We start from the raw sequence: 21039 nt of genomic DNA on the forward strand, positions 1-21039 counted from the left end.
AAAATACAGTAATGTCTTTCCAACTGGGCTGGCCAGGTGAGATTAAAGAAAAATCAACATAGTAGGCAGGTTTACAGATAAGAAATTTAAGTCCTCAAAGAGAAAATGATAATAAGATCAAAAATTGGTCAAACTGCAAAAGTCCTTACCAAAAAAAAAAAAGTCCTTATAAATACTTGCACAATCATACCCATTTTTGAACACTTATTGTGTGCTAATTTGAAAATCAGTTCAATTAATTTTCACAACTACCACAGGCAGCCGTGTAGCAGCAGTGTTAGTCGCTTAGTCATGTTCGACTCTTAGTGACCCGATGAACTGGCCCACCAGGCTCCTCCATCCATGGGATTCTCCAAGCAAGAATACTGGCATGGATTGCCATTCCCTTCTCCAGAGGATCTTCCTGACCCAGGGATCGAACCCAGGTCTCCTGCATTGCAGGCAGATTCTTTACTATCTGAGCTACAGAGAAGATCTAAAGCAATAGCAGCACTACCACAGGAGTTGTTGCCAAAAGGTGGCAGTATCAGGATGCAAGCCAGAAAAACTGATCTGGTCCCCTATAGCCCATGTAATCAGCCACCATGCTATGACCAGGGGCATTTTCACACATTCAGCCTTCCTAATTTTCATCTCCCAGGCCGTGCTCACTAGGAAATCTTCATGACATCCCTTCCCCTACACTGTATATGAAATACTTGAAAAGCTGTTACACTGTACATGAATATGCATTCCAGGAGGTCTAGTCCATGAAAATGTCTATTCCATTCTCAGAGGTACTGACTCACCTTGAATCTCGGATACCTGAGATGCAGAATAAGTCAAACATTTTAGAAAGAAAACGTTTCAATAACCTTTATTTCTCAACATCTATCCACCCAAGATAAGTTCACGTCATGACCAAAACACCTATTCCATCCCTTCTTTTCTGCCCATATAGTGGCCACTGGACCATCTTTCTAAGCAATGCAGAGTCATCTTGCTCTTCTCTTCATCTCCCCAAACAATCCCAGCAGTAACTATTCTAACAGTGCAACTCAATTCGATTTTACTACCTTTTCCCAGCCTCAATTCTGTTTCAATGATTAACCCCAAATGGACTGACCGGCAATTTCGTACATTGGAACAGAAAGTTTTAAGAAAAAGGTATGCAGAAGTAGTTACATGCACTACAAGTACAGGTAAGGAAAGCTCACAGTCAGGGCAGGATCTGCATAAAGATAATCGTATCTTTATGATTTTCATCACAACCAGTTTCTAAAAGATAGCCTCTCCAATTTCGTTACTGATTTTATAGCCGTAGAAGTTTGTAGCAATTACAGGTTTCATAAAATCAAACTGCAGTTATATTTTAAAAGAAGAATGCTTGTCATGAAATTCCCCTTGCAATAATGTTAACACATTATACTTTACATTAAGTAATAAAAAATATCTTCAAACATATCAGCACACGTTTATCTAATACATATAGCAATCAATATACCTAAGTCTTTTTACAGTAGCCTATTTTTTCCATCTGCCACGGCTCTTATTTAGTGATTGTAACTTTTTGACTGATATCAAGGCAGAAATATTTCAGAAGAGGTCATGACATCAAAAATCATCCTCAAGAGGAAGGAAATATTTAAACTCTCACCTTGTCTTAGTGAGACAAGCAGTATCTGGCCTGCAGCAACCCCATGAATCTGAAATTGAACTGGATGCTTGCTGATCCTTTGGACAAAGTGTTCCCGGAACAGGTGTGAGTGGTACTCACAGAAGGTGCTCAGGAGCACCATTCACCTGGAACACAGGAAATGCGAATCTGTTAACCGAGTTTCCAAATTACTTATACACATGAATAGCAGCCTTACTCTCCTCTTTACACTCACAGCTCAGAGCCAGGCTTATTTAGACATCAAGAGCATGGTCTCCAGATCAGAGGAACAAACTTCATGTCACAGCCCAGCCACCCAGGCTATCTTTTCGAGAAGCTATGTGTGCCCTCCACAGAGGGCTACGAAAAGAATCATGAAATTAATATAAATAAAATGCTTTTAACAGTGATCCATGAAGAGCAGGTATTTTATTTCTTTTTTTTTTCCTATTCTTGGTTAAAAGTTAGGAGATTATCGTTCATTTACTGAGCACATAAAATAAAGCACTGGGTTGGTGCTTTATAGAAATGACCTCATTTCATCCTCAGAATAGATGTTACTCCTTTTATTTTATAAATAAGGAGACTGAGATTTGGGGAATTAGCAATTTGCTGAAGTTAGACAAAAAAGTAGTAGCACTGGCACTTAAACCAGGTCTGATGCTCTTCAACATTCTTGTTGCATCTGAACGCTTTCATATTGGAGGGGCTGTCTGTCATGGTTTGATGCTCTCCACAGAAAAGCAGGGAATATGGCAAATTTAACTATTTAATATAAAGTGCTATTTTTATAAATGCATCTCAAATTTACTAAGTTTTAGGAGAGAGACTGATTCAGAAACGAATTAGTAAGTTTCAGCACATGAAACAAACACATTAAAACAACATTTAAAGAAATTTCTCTCCCTCTCTATCATGAAGGACCCGATTCATGGTGTAATTTACCATGATGAAACGGCAAAAGGCAACTTTTTCAAATTGCTAACAATCAAATTTACAGAACAAAGATGACTGTGTACTGAAGTCAAATTGATAAAAATTATGTTTTCATTATAAAATTAATATCTTCAGTACAGATCTGCAGAGAATAAAATATAGTTAATACAAATATTTATAAAAATATTTAACTACATCATCATAGTCATTGCTAATAATACGGTGCATTTTCTTCTAGACTGTTTTTCTATGGTTTTCTTTTTTCTAGATATAACAATACCAAATCTTGTTTTCTTAACAGAATATAAACCGAAGTTTTAATAGTTTGTACATATTTTATATTTACATTTTATATTTTCTGGAGGAGGTCCGGTAGCTCTATTATTTTTCACTTTATTATTAGTATTAGCAAATGCAATCAGATGAAATAAATCAAGAATTATAAGTAGTAAAACTATTTCTACTAGTTGATATGATACCTGGAAAATGCTAAAGAATCAATATAAACAGTACCTCAAATAATAGAAGAATTTGGTAAGGCAACAGAAGATGACAATATTCATAAATTAACACCTTCCATAGACGCTGCATTATAAATAAGTAACAAACCATAATGAAAAAGATGGGGAACAACAGAACTAACCTAAGTAAACTTCAGAAACAGTGTTCTGATTGCATACATTAAAGCTGAAGACACAAGTGGTGAATTGAATGGGTAATAAACATTATGAAAACTAAAAAAAAAAAAAATTAAGCTGAAGACACAAGAACTGTACACATACTGCACTCTAGTTAAAGATTTGGTTTCTCAGAGGTATAAAACTGCAATTGTGAAACTACTTTATGTACATTTTCAGACTGAGTTAATAAATACATTGATGATAATAAAGTTTCTTGGTGTTAAAAACAAGAGCTACTAGAAACATAAATTGGCTAGAATGAACTCTGATGATGGACTAGAATCAGATGTATCAATATGAACTCATGATTATGTGTGTGTGTGTATACACACAAATAGATGTAAGACAGATACAGACATGTGTATGTGCACATGTGTATTTGTATATACACAACCATCTCCTATTTCTGTCAGGGGAGAGAAATCCTAGAAGCAATTGTGAAAATTTATTGAACACACCAAGAACCCAGAACTTGGTTTCCAAGTATTCTTCTTCAATAAGAGGAACCCAAAATCCTGGGAGGAAGGCTGATCTCAGGAACATGGCAAAGATGAGCATGACAAGGGAATGGGGCAAGGTTAGTCCTCAGGATCCTATGGGGCCAGAAAGTCAGCACAGTGCTCAAACTGTGATGGCAGGTCAAAAGGAAGCAGGAGCCAGCCTGAAGGTGTTCCTGATGGCCAGATAATAATCATGAACCTTATCTCAAGGAATAACAAATATCCTTGGGTTCATACTCCACGTAAGTGATTGAACAAATAAATAAGGATGAGATAACTCACTCTTACAGAAGAATTCAAATTAGTAAATACAGAAGGAATGATGCAAATAGAAAAATCAACCTCTCACAACCACCACCATACTAGCTGTTACAGAGCCATGAGTCAGTGATGGAGGCTAAAATTAGTGGGCAAAGATATACGAGAAAACAGGATACCTGTATATTTCAAACTGTCTCCCCACAAGATACTTACGAACTACAAAGGGCAAAAAATGTAAATTTATAGTGCAGAAAACTGATAAATTAAGTGATCAAACTTATCACCACTAGGAATAAGGCATGTCAACATCGTTTACCTCCTTATATGACTCACTGAGGTCACAGCATCGCTTCTGGGGTATTCTTGCCAAAAATGAGTAATCTAAATTTCATCATGAAGAAACATCAGACAAATACAAATCAAACGACATTCCTCAAATTAACTGGCCAGCACTCTTCAGAAATGTCAAGGTCATAAAGATAGACAAAGTCTAGAGAAGTTGCTCAAGTCAAAGGAGAATAAAGAGACATGACAACTAAATACAATATGTCATCCTAGATTTGATCCTGAAATAGGAAAAAGACATTTGTGGCACAACTGGAAAAATTTAAAGAAGGCTTATAAATGGCACCGATTTTTATAGCTAATATTAATTTCATGATTTTTTAATTGTACTACAGTTACGTAAGATGTCAACATGTAGTGAAGCTGGGTGATAAGTTTATAGGATCTCTTTGTCCTACTTTTGCAAATATTTTGTAACTCAAGTTACTTCAAAATGAAAGTTTAAAAACATTTCAAAAGTACTTGGGAAGTGAATAGCAAGCTAAATTCAAATATAATAGGTGAAACAAATGAATAAAAATGAATATGAAAACAATTGAGTAGAAGCAAGATATATAATGGAAAGAAACCAACTATGCCAAAAGTTGTTTTTTAAACTCTTCATAAGACAAAGAAGGAAAATGAAATTGAGTAATAACCACATCTCTACAGTAAATAAAAGGGTGTTAGAAATAGCTTTACATTAGTAACTTATAAAACAGAACAGCTAGAAAGGATGTGGAGAAAAGGGAACCCTTTTGCACTGTTGGTGGGGATATAAACTGATATAGACACTATGGAGAAGGTCCATCTAGTCAAAGCTATGATTTTTCAAGTAGTCGTGTATGGATGTGACAGTTGGGACTATAAAGAAAGCTGAGTGCCGAAGAATTGATGCTTTTGAACTGTGGTGTTGGAGAAGACTCTTGAGAGTCCCTTGGACTGCAAGGAGATCCAACCAATCCATTCTAAAGGAAATCAGTCCTGACTATTCACTGGAAGGACTGATGCTGAAGCTGAAACTCCAATACTTTGGCCACCTGATGTGAAGAACCGACAAAAGACCCTGAGGTTGGGAAAGATTGAAGGCAGGAAGAGAAGGGGAACAGAGGATGAGATGGCTGAATGGGATCACTGACTCGATGGACATGAGTTTGAGCAAACTTCGGGAGTTGGTGAAGGACAGGGAAGCCTGGCGTGCTGCAGTCCATGGGATCACAAAGAGTCGGACATGACTGAGCGACTGGACTGAACTGATGGAGAACAGTATGAAAGTTTCTTTAGAAAAAACTAGGAAAAAAAACTACCATATGACCCAGCAATCTCACTACAGGACATATACCCTGAGAAAACAATAACTGAAAAAGACACATGTACCCCAATGTTCACTGAAGCACTATTTACAACAGCTAGGACCTGGGAGCAACCTAGATTCCACTGACAGATAAATGGATAAAAAAGCTGTGGTGCATATATACAATGGAATGTTACTCAGCTAGTAAAAGGAACAAACTTGAGACAGTTCTAGTGAGGTGGATGAACCTAGAGTCTGTTATAGAGAATGAAGTGAGAAAAATAAATGTCATATATTAATGCATATATATGGCAACCAGAAAATGGTACTGATGAACCTATCTGAAGGGCAGTGAGAAAGACTCAGACATAGAGAATGGACTTACACACAGCAGGGGCAGGAGAGTGTGGAACTAATTAAGAGAACAGCATTCAAATATATACATTATTGTATGAATAATAGTTAATGGGAAGTTGCTGTAGAACACAGGGAGCTCAATCCGGGCTCTGGGACAACCTAGGGGAGGGTGATGGGGTGGAAGGTGAGAGGGAGGTTCAAGAGGGAGGGAACATATATGTATCCTTATGGCTGATGTATGCTGATATTTGGCAGAAACCAATGCAACACTGTAAAGCAATTATCCTCCAATTAAAATAAGTTTTAAAAATAAAAGAACAGAACAAAGTCAAGAACTCACCACATATATGGCTGTCTCGTTTATGACAAAGATGCCATCCCATTAAGTATGGAAAACAATGAATCAAGTTTTCCAATAAGTAGCACTTGATTGAAAATGAAAAAAAGGACTACTTCCCCCACACTATATCCAAAATGGAAAAAATAATTCCAAATAGACTGTAGACTAACATGAGAGGTAAAACAAGACAGCTTCTAGAAAAAATGGCTAAAATTACAAAAACCAAGTGTTGAAAATGATATAAAGGAAGTGGAATTCTTATACGACTGGTCCACGTGTAAACTGGACAGAAGAATCATGATAGCTGTTATATTCATAAAAGCCAAAACTTAGCATCAAAGCAAATGTCTATCAATAATAGAATCAGCTAATAAATTACACCAGTTATAAAATTGACTGCTCTATAGCCATAAAGAACAAACTGTTGCCTACTACATAGAGCAACCAGACATTATAGTTAAAAAAAATTCAAAAGAACATAATTTATCATTCCAATGATATAAACTCAAGAAACTGATGACAGTAATTTATAGTAAAAAAAAAAATGCATTATACTGATTACTTCTGGAAGGTATTAAGAAATGCAACAAGCGAGTTCTTCGAGCTGGTGATAACAGTCTGTGTCTTCCTATCAGTAGGGGTTATACCGGTGTAGTAACACCTTGTATTCATTAAGCTGTACATTTTCATTCATGTACATGCATGTGTCATATTGTATGTAAGTAATAAATCAGTAAAAATTAAAAGTTCTTTTTCTTGAATGAATCCTCTTGCCTTCATTTTCATAGTTTAAATATTTTACCTATCAGAGTTTTCCAAGGGATGCAATTAAAATCAGGTATTAATTTCTGAGAATCCATTTCTCCATCATATAACAGAAAAAAGGAAAAGAATGGTTTTTATTGTCCAGCTCCTTTGCTAAAAATGAATACTTAGCTCTCTGTTCATTAAGAGTGAGAAAAGATATTATCCTGTCTCACAGTAAATGCTGACTATTCCATCCATTCAAAGTGTTTATTTCTTTTCCAAAAAATTGAGGGAAATGTTATTGGATACTGAACAGTTCAGGACTCTGGGATGTCTCAGAAAAAATATTTCATGTGTGTACCAAATCTGATTATTCAAGAAAAAAGCAAACTTAAAATGAGGCATAATAAAATCAAGCATTATATTTTTTTCTAAATAAATACTTCCAGCCATATAAAGCTACTAATGCAAAACATATTTAAATTCTCCTTAACATTAAAAAATGTAATCACATTTTCCCTCAATAATTGTGAAATTTCTAGAATTTTCCATTTCCACCAATTCAATCCACTAACATTTGTTTGAAATCTTTTTAAACTGTAGTCCTCCATGATTTTTTCCTCTGGAAGTTACACTTTTAAAAAAGTGAATAATAAACAGTCCTTTTCCTTCCGGATTTCATATTCTGTCCCAGAAGACAAAATACTACAATATTTCTGAAGCCGCACTTGACATAGGAAAGGTAGGGACTAGTCACAGAGCTACTGACATCTACCAAGAGCATGTAAAAATGCTCAAGGTCTCCATTAGCCTCTATACTCACAGGTCCTATAATACAGTGTCTTGAACATGGCTGGGTACCAATATATTTTTTTTCTAATTTCCATAAGGGAAACACAAAAAAGAAAAAGTTCAATTACAAGCAATATCTTCTGTGAAGAGAAAAAAACACACAGTCAACTATAAAAAGCAAAATAATACAATAAATTCAATCTGGCAGCTGGGATATGTTCCCATTATCTAGACATTTTACTTATTTATCACCCTTCTGTTCAACACTATTGCCAGGTAAGTGAGGTATTATTGTTTATTTCTAAAATGCCATTGCCAGACACAGGAACAAAAAAAGGAACTGTTATAGGACCATTTCAGTTCAGTTCAGTCACTGTCACATCCAACTCTTTGCGACCCATGGACTGCAGCAGGCCAGGTTTCCATGTCCGTCGCCAACTCCTGGAGCTTGCTCAAATTCATGTCTATCAAGTCGGTGATGCCATCCAACCATCTCATCCTCTGCCGTCCCCTTCTCCTCTTGCCTTCAATCTTTCCTAGCATCAGGGTCTTTTCTAATGAGTCAGTTCTTTGCATCAGGTGGCCAAAGTATTGGAGCTTCAGCTTCAGTCCTTCCAATGAATATTCAGTTGATTTCCTTTAGGATTGACTGGTTTGATCTCCTTGTAGTCCAAGGGACTCTCAAGAGTCTTCTCCAACACCACAGTTCAAAAGCATCAATTCTTCGGCGCTCAGCTTTCTTTACAGTCCACCTCTCACATCCATACATGAGTATTGGAAAAACCATAGCTTTGACTAGATGGACCTTTGTTGGCAAAGTAATGTCTCTGCTTTTTAATATGCTGTCCAGGTTGGTCATAGGTCTTCTTCCAAGGAGCAAGCGTCTTTTAATTTCATGGCTGCAATCACCATCTGCAATGATTTTGGAGCCCAAGAAAATAAAGCCTCTCACTATTTCCATTGTTTTCCCATTTATTTGCCATGAAGTGATGGGACCAGACGCCATGATCTTATTAGTGCTTTGACCCAGCAATCCCACTTCTGAAAGAGACACATGTACCCCAATGTTCATCGCAGCACTGTTTATAATAGCCAGGACATGGAAACAACCTAGATGTCCATCAGCACAAGAATGGATAAGAAAGCTGTGGTACATATACACAATGGAGTATTACTCAGCCGTTAAAAGAATTCATTTGAATCAGTTCTGTTGAGATGGATGAAACTGGAGCCGATTATACAGAGTGAAGTAAGTATACTAACACATATATGGAATTTAGGAAGATGGCAATGACGACCCTGTATGCAAGACAGGAAAGAGACACAGATGTGTATAACGGACTTTTGGGAGAATGCCATTCTAACATGTATACTATCATGTGAATTGAATCGCCAGTCTATGTCTGACGCAGGATGCAGCATGCTTGGGGCTGGTGCATGGGGATGACCCAGAGAGATGTTATGGGGAGGGAGGTGGGAGGGGGTTCATGTTTGGGAATGCATGTAAGAATTAAAGATTTTAAAATTTAAAAAAAAAAAAAAAAGTGCTTTGAATGTTGAGTTTTAAGCCAGCTTTTTCACTCTCCTCTTTCACTTTAATCAAGAGGCTCTTTAGTTCCTCTTTGCTTTCTGTCATAAGGGCGGTGTCATCTGCATATCTGAGGTTATTGATATTTCTCCTGGCAATCTCGATTCCAGATCTTGTATGATGTACTCTGCATATAAGTTAAATAAATAGGGTGACAATCTACAGCCTTGAGGTACTCCTTTCCCAATTTGCAAAGTCTGTTGTTCCATTTCTGGTTCTGTTGTTTCTTGTCTTGCATACCGATTTCTCAGGAGGCAGGTTAGGTGGTCTGGTATTCCCATATCTTTGAGAATTTTCCACAGTTTGTTTTGATCCACACAGTCAAAGGCTTTAGCATAGTCAATGAAGGAGAAGTAGATGTTTTTCTGGAATTCTCTTGCTTTTTCTATGACCCAACGGATGTTGACAATTTAAATCATGTGAATTGAATCGCCAGTCTATGTCTGACGCAGGATGCAGCATGCTTGGGGCTGGTGCATGGGGATGACCCAGAAAGATGTTATGGGGAGGGAGGTGGGAGGGGGGTTCATGTTTGGGAATGCATGTAAAAATTAAAGATTTTAAAATGTGAAAAATAAAAAACTAAAAATAAAAAAAAATAATTGTAACAGTTAAAATAAATAAATAAATAAATAAATAAATAAATAAATCCAGCTTAAACATAGGACCATTTGAGAAATCTTATTTCCCCTAGAAATTGATAGAGTTTCATAATATATACATATTTTGGTCCATTATATTTCAATGGTTCTCTTTTGACTTTTGATCTGTTCTTTTCACATGGAGAAGGAAATGGCAACCCACTTCAGTATTCTTGCCTGGAAAATTCCATGGAAAGACAAACCTGGCGGGCTACAATCCATGGGGGTCACAAAGAGTCGGACACAACTGAGCAACTAACACTTTTGCTTTTCTACTCTTTTCACACAATAGAATTTCTCAGTTTCTCTGAATTCAATTCTTCCTAAGCCATTACCAATGTTTCAATTTGCAGGCTGGATCTAATTACTGAAGCATTTATCAGAACCCAGGTAGCAACATGTTATTATCTTACTAATTAATGCTCCCCAGGAGACTCTGGAATGAATATAGGCCACTCTGAAAAAATAATGACCACTGAAATCATAGCCCTAACACATCGTAAGACTGCATACCCTAACACAGTCCATTTCATTAGGACTTTAGTAAAAGATGAAGAGGTTAACCCCAGAAACCTGCAGAGCAGCATAAAGATGATACGGGCTTGTGGCTAAACCTTAGCACACAGTCCCCAGGTCTGCCTTCATGATTCTGATAGTGATGCAAACGCCACAGAAAGGAATTTTAAAGAAGAATTACATAATCCTCTCTCCACCAATTGTTAGCTTGTTTGCTGTAGATTTAAACACTGCCACAGGCTTCTAGTGGTTGGCAACTCACACTGTGGAAAATGTCACTGGCTTTTGCTATTCTACTAGCTGTGCTCCACAGAGCAGAAAATTAAGCCTGACATATTTGGGGGAGGAGTTTTCTGGTTTGTAAGAACTTATAAAAATAGCCATACTTATCTATTCCAGGGTCACATTTTTAAGTTCTTGGTCGCGCTGAAATAAACAATTTTAATACACGTGCTAAGTTCTTAGTTCCTTCCCTAAGGCAAACAGATTTTCATTTCTAACTTTAAAAGAAACACACACAGTAAAATACTTTTGTATCTATAGCATATGAAAATTTAAAAAATCAATATCTAAAACCATACATTTCTGCTTCAGTTTATTCTGATTTTGAATAAAGCTTAAGTATTATAACTAGTCACATAGCATTTCATGATAACAGATTTGATGCACAAATATGACAGAATCATGAATTTCCGCTATACTTAAGTTTACTTTGTTTCATACATTATTTGAATCATGCTACAATGTAAGACTAATGATCCCTCTTTAGTTGGAGGTTTGTTTTTGCATATTTGAAACATTTAGATGCATTTTTTTCCATCTGTTATAGGTGACATGTAGTTCTACCATAGGAATCACAGACTGCCTGACCAAACTTAATTTACAAATGTGGAATAAAACTATGAGTTACTGAAATGAGTCATAGAGTAAGATCCTCACTGAAGAAAAATACAGTACTGTTTCTGGAAAACCACGGACTTTATCATTCAGAGGCATCAGTCAACTTCATCAAAACAAGGACACACCTTCCTATCTCTTGCCAAATTTCTTTCTTCCCCAACTTTGTTCTTTCATGCAATCTCAAAGAAAGGAACTATATCGGGCATCTAGATTCTATCTATAGTAAGGACAAACAAACCTGACTCCACGTTGGATCTGTTTCTTTTAGTTTAAGCTTTGTATTCTATTACTTTTTAAGTAATAGGGAGATCAAATCCGGTGCTCTGTGACAACCTAGAAGGGTGGGAGGGATGTACAAGAGCAAGGGGACACACACACACACACACATATATATATGGTTGACTCACATTGATATCTGGCAGAAACTGGCACAAAATTGTAAAGCAATTATCCTCCAATCAAAAAGAAAAAAATGTGGCCTAATAGCTTGAAATATTCAAGATAGCCCATTCTCAAGACTCTCACCTTTAAAGGTATAACACTTTTCCATTCTTGAAGAGACAAAAAGTTGCAGAATAGAGAATAACATGCGCCTGGCTGGAGGCTTACAGGCACATCATGACCTAACCTAGGAGGGCAGTGGGAAGAACAAAGGATTCCAGCACCAAGAAGTCTGCAACAACCAACCACTCCTTCTCCCTCTCCTAGCCTTTAAAAATGCTTTGCTGAAATCCTTCAAGGAGTTTGGGGTTTGGGGTGTGAGCCACCCATCTCCTTGTATGCCCTTGCAATAAACCTTTCTTTGCCCCAAACCTTGGTGTTTCAGTGTGTTTGGTCTCACTGTGTGCTGGGCACACACACGCGTTTGGTAATGTATCCATCACATGACAGGTCCACTTTATTATACATGACAAGAATTATAGCCTTTGGAGAAAAAAGCTCCTAAAGCTCTGTCTTTCCCCAGCTCCTCATGTTTGTGCAAAGCCAGCAGTCTCACAGCACTGCTTTCTCTCACTGTGGCTTGGAAAGACATCCTCTGTCTTTTTAAAGTTCTATTGATCACACTAATGACATTTACTCAACACCTGCTGAGCAAAAGTCACAGTTCCACCTGCTCTAAGGACACAGAAACACACAGGCCATGGCATGGCTTTCCTTCAACAAAGACGAATGTCCTCTGATTGCTGATTTATAAAGTAGCCCTGGATGCCTGACATGTCCTTCCAGTCCTAGCAGCCAAAAAATCTCTCATCCACTTACCCGCACCTGTCATTTTGTCTTTCCCATCTTGCTTGCTTGCGTGTTTGCTCCATCGTGCTAGACTCTTTGTGACCCCATGGACTGTAGCCCACTAGGCTCTTCTGTACATGGAATTCTCCAGAAAAGAATACTGGAGTGGGTTGCCATCTCCAGGAAATCTTCCCAACGGGAGACTCCAGGGGATCCAGGAGATCAAACCCACATCTCTTCCATCTCCTGCACTGGCAGGTGGATTCTTTACCACTGAACCAGCTGGTAAGCCCTGTCTTTCCCGTAAGTGTTTCCATTCAAATTAAGAAAAGCCAGCATTCCCTGCACCAACCACCACCATTCAATCTGTACATGCTCTTCTCTTCAAACAGACACTGATGACAGTATTTTGCAGGAAATGTCTAAGCCTTAATTCTTATGTGATTTAATGCTTCTTCATCAATGATGCTCAGAGTGTGACTCCCCACTATCTTTGCATGAGTGATTACAAATCCCAAGAGAGAGATTTTGACTTTTTGAGCCCTCAGCACAATTAAACACTAATGTCCACTATGATTATGAGGACAATCAACCCAGAATTACAGGTGCTCCTTTACTCACTCCAAAGAGTCTTCCAAGCAGAAACACAGGCCAAAAGGCTATCTATGAAGTCCAGGGACCAAAGGCAAGAAAGCAGGCATCTGGGTAACAATTCTGATTCTTAGAAAACACCCCTGTTTTAAATGAGGTCAAGGATTTACTGCATTTAAGACACAAACTGACACACGCTGAAGCTCTCTGGTTTTCACTACCTTCAGAACCCTGGGCTGCTTATCTCCTACTGTGTTTTACTTTATATTGTCTTGTTCTTTTTCTCTTTCTGGGTCCTGAGGTATGCCCTGGATCAATGAATCTCTCATTGATTCATGCCCTGAACATAGGGCAGCAAGTCACAGGTTGAGTCCATCACCTTTCTCTAGCTGACATGTTTTAAATGACCTGAAGTGTCTACATCTGTTCTTTTATGTCATTATAAGCAGCACCAAAAGGGAGCCCCACAACAAGCCAAACAAGCCCAGCCCATCCTCCTCCAGGTCCTCAGAAGGCAGCAACCAACACTAGCAAGGTCCTTGTCTCCCATCACAAGACTATCCCTGCTCGTTGTAAAAGGCTTTCTGTGGCCTTTGGCTTTTTGGTTATTTTTTGTATGATGAGCAAATCTAGCTTAGAGAAAGCATTATTTTCAGACTGACAAGTATTCTATGTCCTAAAAATGTAGAAATCATGAAACTGTGTATGTATAGTATACTTTATTTATACAGACACATCGCAGAGATACAACAGGCCTGCTTCTAGGTCACTGCAATAAGGCAAATAATCCAACAGAGCAAGTCACGCACATTTTTTGGTTTCCTGGTGTGTATGAAAGTTACATTTATACTACATTGTAGAGTATGAAGCATGCAACAACAGTGTGCCTAGCAAACTAATGTACATGTCCAATTAAAAATACTTTATTGCTAAAAAATGCTAACCACCATCTGAACCTTCAGCAAGTTATAAATCTTTTTTGCAACAGTAACATCAAAGATCACTGATCATCATAATAAATATAACAACAATTAAAAGGTCTGAAATTGTGTGAGACAAAATGTGGCACAGAGACCCAAAGTGAGCAAACCAAGAGTAAAGCAATAAAACCGGGATGTGGGGGCGGAATCCAAGGTCGCTATATTATCTTAAATGTCCAGTTTTCAGCAAGAGACTTGAAACATGCAGAGAACAGGAAATTGTGATCTGTAGTCAGGAAAAGGGCTTCCCTGGTAGCTCAGCTGGTAAAGAATCTGCCTGCAATGCAGGAGCCCCTAGATCGATTCCTGGGAAGGGAAGTTCCCCTGGAAAAGCGATAGGCTATCCACTCCAATATTCTTGGGCTTCCCTGGTTTCTCACATGGTGAATAATGTGCCTGCAATGTGGGAGACCTGGGTTTGATCCCTGAGTTGGGAAGAACCCCTGGAGGAGGGCATGGCAACCCACTGCAGTATTCCTGCCCGGAGAATCCCCATGGACAGAGGAGCCTGGCAGGTTATAGCCCCTGGGTTCGCAGTTAAGACATGACTGAGTGACTAAGCAGCAGCAGCAGTCAGGAAACGGGCAGAAAACAGCAACTGAGCGAGTCTAGAGGTAGAATTTAGAAGAAAGAGACTGCAAAGCAGCTCTTACAAATATATTCAAGGAACTGAAGAAGCCAAATTAAAAGAATTAAAGTATGATGACAATGAGATTTTTAACTAGAGAATATAAGAGAAATTGTAAAGAAATGAAAAGTTGTAGAGTGAAAAAAATACAGTAACTACAACAAAAAGTCACAAAGGATTCAAAAGCATGTTTGAGGAGGCATAAGAAAGAAAAAACTTAAACAGAGGATCAATAGAAATGGTACAATGTTAGAAACAGAAAGAAAAGAATGGGGAATGAACAGAGACCTAAAGTCTACCATCAAGAACACTAACTGATGTGCAAATCAAGGTCCCAGAGGGAGATGAGAGAGAAAAAGGAATAGACTATTTTTGAAGAAATAATGGCCAAAAAATTCCCAAACTTGATGACAAACTTAATCCACAAAACGGCTAAAGGTTTCCAACAGATAAAAAGAGCTACATCTAGAAACATCATGGACAAATGGCTGAAATGCCAACGTAAACATAAAATCTTGAAAGACACAAGAAAAAAGAAATGACATATCAGAGAGCTCAGGAAAAGGATGACGTATTTAGAATATTGGGCATAAAAAAAAATCAACTGAGAATCTTATATCCAGCAGGATTTCCTTTCAGACATGAAGATGTAGAAAAGATATTCACAGATAAGCAAGGGCTGAGATAACTCACTGCTAGCAGACCTGCCCTAGAAGAAATTCTAAAGAAAGTCTTTTGGCTGAAAGGAAATTACACCAGATGGTAACTTAAATCTACAAGAAGAAATATAGTGCCAGAAAAGATAAATATATAGGATAATATATAAAAACTGTGTAAATATATTTTTTCTTCAACTAACAGTAAAGCTCACAGTGTAAAATGAGTAATGCACATCTCTATTGTTGGATTTATAAGAGATGTAAAAATACGACAGTAGTAACACAAGGATATGGAAAGAAATGTAGCCATATTGCACCAAAGTTTCCCTCTTAAAAAACTAGAAACAGAACAGCAATCTAAACCCTAAGAAAGCAGATTCCATTACCTGGAGAAGTTTAGAAAAGGCAAATTTACAGAGACAGAAAGCAGCTTAGTGGCTACCTGGGGTATAAAGGCAGGAACAAACAAGAATTGACTGCAAATAGCCTAAGGGGTCATTCTGATGTGATACAAAATAGCCTAAAACTGGATCAAAATGATGACTGTGTAACTATCAGTTCAGTCGCTCAATCATGTCTGACTCTTTGCAACCCTGTGAATGGCAGCACGCCAGGCCTCCCTGTCCATCACCAGCTCCCAGAGTTCACTCAAACTCACGTCCATCGAGTCAGTGATGCCATCTCACCCTCTGTCGTCCCCTTCTCCTCCTGCCCCCAATCCCTCCCAGCATCAGAGTCTTTTCCAATGAGTCAACTCTTCGCATGAGGTGGCCAAAGTACTGGAGCTTCGGCTTTAGCATCATTCCTTCCAAAGAACACCCAGGGCTGATCTCCTTTAGAATGGACTGGTTGGATCTCCTTGCAGTCCAAGGAACTCTCAAGAGTCTTCTCCAACACCACAGTTCAAAAGCATCAGTTCTTCAGGGCTCAGCCTTCTTCACAGTCCAACTCTCACATCCATACATGACCACTGGAAAAACCATAGCCTTGACTAGATGGACCTTTGTTGGCTAAGTAATGTCTCTGCTCTTTATTATGCTATCTAGGTTGGTAGTAACTTTCCTTCCAAGGAGTAAGTGTCTTTTAATTTCATGGCTGCAATCACCATCTGCAGTGATTTTGGAGCCCAGAGAAATTAAGTCTGACCCTGTTTCCACTGTTTCCCCATCTATTTCCCATGAAGTGATGGGACCAGATGCCATGATCTTCATTTTCTGAATGTTGAGCTTTCAGCCAATGTTTCCACTCTCCTCTTTTACTTTCATCAAGAGGCTTTTAGCTCCTCTTCACTTTCTGCCATAAGGGTGGTGTCATCTGCATATCTGAGGTGATTGATATTTCTCCCAGCAATCTTGATTCCAGCTTGTGCTTCTTCCAGCCCAGCGTTTCTCATGATGTATTCTGCATATAACTCTATAGGGGCACTTTAAAATCTCAGGCAAAAGTAATGAATTTAATTGTATGCAGTGTATACCTCAATAAAGCTATTAAAATATAAATTATTTGATTGGTAGTGGAAAAATATGCATGAGAATTGCACAAATAAATGAAAATCTGTGTTACTAAACTGAAGAATCATAGGCAGAGACTTAAAAATAAACTCACTTGATCCTTTCTTTATAATTTTATAGTCAATAAAATATCATCTAGTTTTATCCATTAGAAATGAAATACTTAACCTATTTGGCTGTTGTCTTTTGTCTTAATTATTTAAAGATTTTTTTTTTAATGTCAGTATAAATACATCTTGACTTTCCTCTTAAGCAAGATACTCTGTTTTTTTTCAAGTAGAAAAACATTAAGATTGCAACAAATTATGACAATTTTGGCCAAAAATCTATAAACATCTAGATATTGCCAGATGATGCAAATATATATTCTGCAATAAAATGCCTTGTGATCTGGATTCTACTGAGCAAATTTCCAATATAAAATAACCTAAGTCATCCTGAAGCCTGAAAACAGACTATCTAGATCCCAAATAATCATCTCTTGTCCATGGGGTCGCTAAGAGTCAGACACAACTGAGCGACTTCACTTTCACTTTTCACTTTCATGCACTGGAGAAGGAAATGGCAACCCACTCCAGTGTTCTTGCCTGGAGGATCCCAGGGACAGAGGAGCCTGGTGGGCTTCCATCTATAGGGTCACACAGAGTCGGACACAACTGAAGTGACTTAGCAGCAGCAGCGGCAGCAAGATATTTTTAGTTGTAAATAAATCTATGTTAAATCAAGCTATCAAAAATGGAAAAATCTGAACCATTATTAAGGGATATGGGGCAGTTGAATTTTTCTTGGAAAATTAGAGTTCTGAGAGAACAAAATCTAATTTTTGTTAATATAAAGCTATTCATTTCTAAGTCTGATAGAAAAAAAAACTAAAGAAGTCATGTATTAATACAAGGAATGTTTCTTGCAGGAAGTGAAAAATCTTAGATACTTTACTCCAAGGGTCAGAGAATATGAATGGAACAGAGTCTAAATCATGTGTTAAAATTTCATGAAGGAGTGATCAGAAAAAAAGAAAAAAACGTCCATATATGGGTAAATGTCCTGAATGGGACAATGATGAAAAGAAGCTGTAATAGTGTAGATGAACTTATACAAATGATTTCAAAAAATTTGGTTCTTCCCTGATTCCTAATTCTTGAAGATTCTCACTATAGTAAGAACCTGTCAGTCACCCTTTCAAACGCGAATTCTTCCCGCCTCAATTAAGATGCTTCCAGACACTTTCCATGCATACTTCTAGAGGCAATATCCAAAGTCAGTAGTGCTTCTATCTTTCATGCCATGGATCAAACACAAACTAGACAAACATATAGACAGGCAGTAAAGTAATCTTGTAGAAAAATTGATTTTTTGCTCTTCACTTTTGTAATATGTAAATGGTATGTAATAATTTAGGATATCGCTCAGTCAGTCCAGGAGGGAAGGACAAAGTTTTCTTATTCTGCAGCTGCTGAACAAAAACAGCTAAAACTGTGCTAATCTAGTACACTGGCATTTTCTTTGCTGACCTAAATTACAAAGCACTTGCTTCAAGACGATCAAGCAGACTAATTTTAAACACCAATTACGTCTAACACATAATATAGTTAGTTATTCAGAAAGAGCAGTGTAGACACATCAAACTGGCATAGTCTAATTTCAGAGAAATTAGCTGGCACATGGCTTTCAGAAGTCTTTGAAAAATCACCTGGTCAATGCTTTGAGTCAATATTTTTAGATTCAAAAATGTATCCTTTATGATCACTTTCCTAATTTTATCTTCTTTAAATTGCTTTCACTTCATCTTACCAAATAAGTTTTCCTTTACAACAAAAACTGCAAACTTTCTAATTAAATTCAAAGTATCTACTTCTTTCAGAAGCACTGAGAAATCAAGTTAAGAAATTTAGCAATTCACCGCAATGTTATACAAAATTAAAATGATTTACAAGGACAGAGGGAACACTCAAACAGTAAATTAGCTTCTTAAGGAAACTTAAGTTTTTTTTTAAAGGGACTACTTTAGCATTTAGCTGGTTACCTGCTTTGTTAAAAATGCTAAAAAGAATTGGTGAATCTTTTTAATCAACATTTACTTGTACAATGGATATAAGCAATGTACAATTTTCTTGGGCTCCAAAATCACTGTGGATGGTGACTACAGCCGTAAAATTAAAAGATATTTGCTCCTTGGAAGAAAAGCTACGACAAACCTAGACAGCATATTAAAAACCAGAGACATCACTTTGTTGACAAAGGTCTGAACAGTCAAAACTATGGTTTTTCCAGTAGTCATGTACAGATGTGAGAGCTGAACCATAAAGAAGAATGAGAACCTAAGAAGTGGTGCTTTTGAGGCGTGCTGCCACAGAAGACTCTTTAGAGTCCCTTGGACAGCAAGGAGATCAACCCAGTCAACCCCAAAGGAAATCAACCCTGAATAATCAATGGAATGACTGATGCTAAACCTCCAATACTTTGGTCACCTGATCCGAAGAGCCAACTCATCAGAAAAGACCGAGGGCAGAAGGAGAAGGGGGCGACAGAGGATGAGATGGATGGAGTCACCAACTCAATGGACATGAGTTTGAGCAACGCCAAGAGACAGTGAAGGATACAGAAGCCTAGCACCCTGCAGTCCATGGAGTTGCAGAGTCGGACACAACCTAGCAACTGAACAACAACAAATACACAAATGTATTTTTAGCAAACTTTAAAACAAACATCAATACACATATGGTATGACTACACTGGGGTATATTCATGATTCTCAGAAAAAAGTCCATTTAAATACAATACCAAAGACATAGCTCTGATGGTGGTAAAATCAGACACATCACCATGGCTACAGTTTTGTTCTGATGTATGAAGCATTTCCTAACTAATTTTTCCTTCCTATTCTCTCCCAATTGGGCCAATGATCCTTAAATTTTATGGTTTAGATGTTGTGAGGTTTAATTTTGTGTCACCTTGGCTAGGCCCCAGTATCCAGGTATTTGGTCAAATGTGTCTGGATATTGGGCTTCCCTGATAACTCAGCTGGTCAAGAATCTACCTGCAATGCAGGAGACCCCGGTTTGATTCCTGGGTTGGGAAGATCTGCTGGAGAAGGGATAGGCTATGCACTCCAGTATTCTTGGAAGCTGCTATATTTTTCGATGAGATTAACACAGAAAACAGATTTTCCTCCATAATGTGAATAGGCCTCTTCCCATCAATTGAGGGACTTTAGAAAAAGACTTGCCCCAAGGAAGAGGGAATTCTGCCAAGTGACTGCCTTGAAACTTCAATTGCAATGTTAATTCTTCCCTGGGTCTCCAGACTTCTGGCCAGCCCTGCAGACTTGCCAGCCTCAGGTTCTTCAAATAAATAACTTGATACATAGATTATATCTAGATACATTTAGTATTCTTTAAGTTCTATTTCTTTGGAGCATTCTGACTACTACAGATTTATAATGCTTTTTTAATTTTAACGGTGGTTAAATACTACTGAAAGGTCTTTAATACAGAAATGATTAACTCCTCCATGGAATGCCATTTGAAATAAAACTGCTATTAAAATTCATAATTCTCCTGGTTGATAAGAGGACAGGGAAAACCGAAGGCAGAAAGCTGGTCTTTTCTTCCATTTCCTCTGTTTCCCTATTGCAAACACTGATGCAACAGTAACTGAAGTAAAAGACTACTACAAAATTTTAAGCAACGCAGCTGACCCCCGCCCTATGTCAGAGAGAGCTAGCTATTTTTCCAGTGGAAGGAAACAGGTTCAGATAAGCAAAGACAAGTCTGGAAGGTCACAAAATCATCGGATGGGAAAGCCAGAAATAGAAATGCCCCTCCTGTGTCTGAGATGTACTCATCAGTTGGAATCATTCTCCGAGTTTCTGGTACATTTATGTGTGTGTGTATTGCATTGAGAAAAAAGCTGAGAAGAACCTACCCAT

At 37.8% G+C, this 21039-nt stretch overlaps 1 protein-coding gene across 4 annotated transcripts in view; it reads right to left on the reverse strand.

The window, feature by feature from the left end:
- Positions 1-21039, reverse strand: part of DLGAP1 (DLG associated protein 1) — a 791650-nt gene that overhangs the window by 674421 nt on the left and 96190 nt on the right. For all 4 annotated transcript variants that reach the window (XM_042239658.2, XM_027960728.3, XM_027960727.3 and 1 more), the window contains exon 2: positions 1637-1782. The gene's annotated coding sequence lies outside the window, so the exon portion shown is untranslated. The remainder of the gene's footprint in view (positions 1-1636; positions 1783-21039) is intronic.

Source organism: Ovis aries, chromosome 23, assembly GCF_016772045.2.
Source record: "Ovis aries strain OAR_USU_Benz2616 breed Rambouillet chromosome 23, ARS-UI_Ramb_v3.0, whole genome shotgun sequence".
Taxonomy (NCBI): Eukaryota; Metazoa; Chordata; class Mammalia; order Artiodactyla; family Bovidae; genus Ovis; species Ovis aries.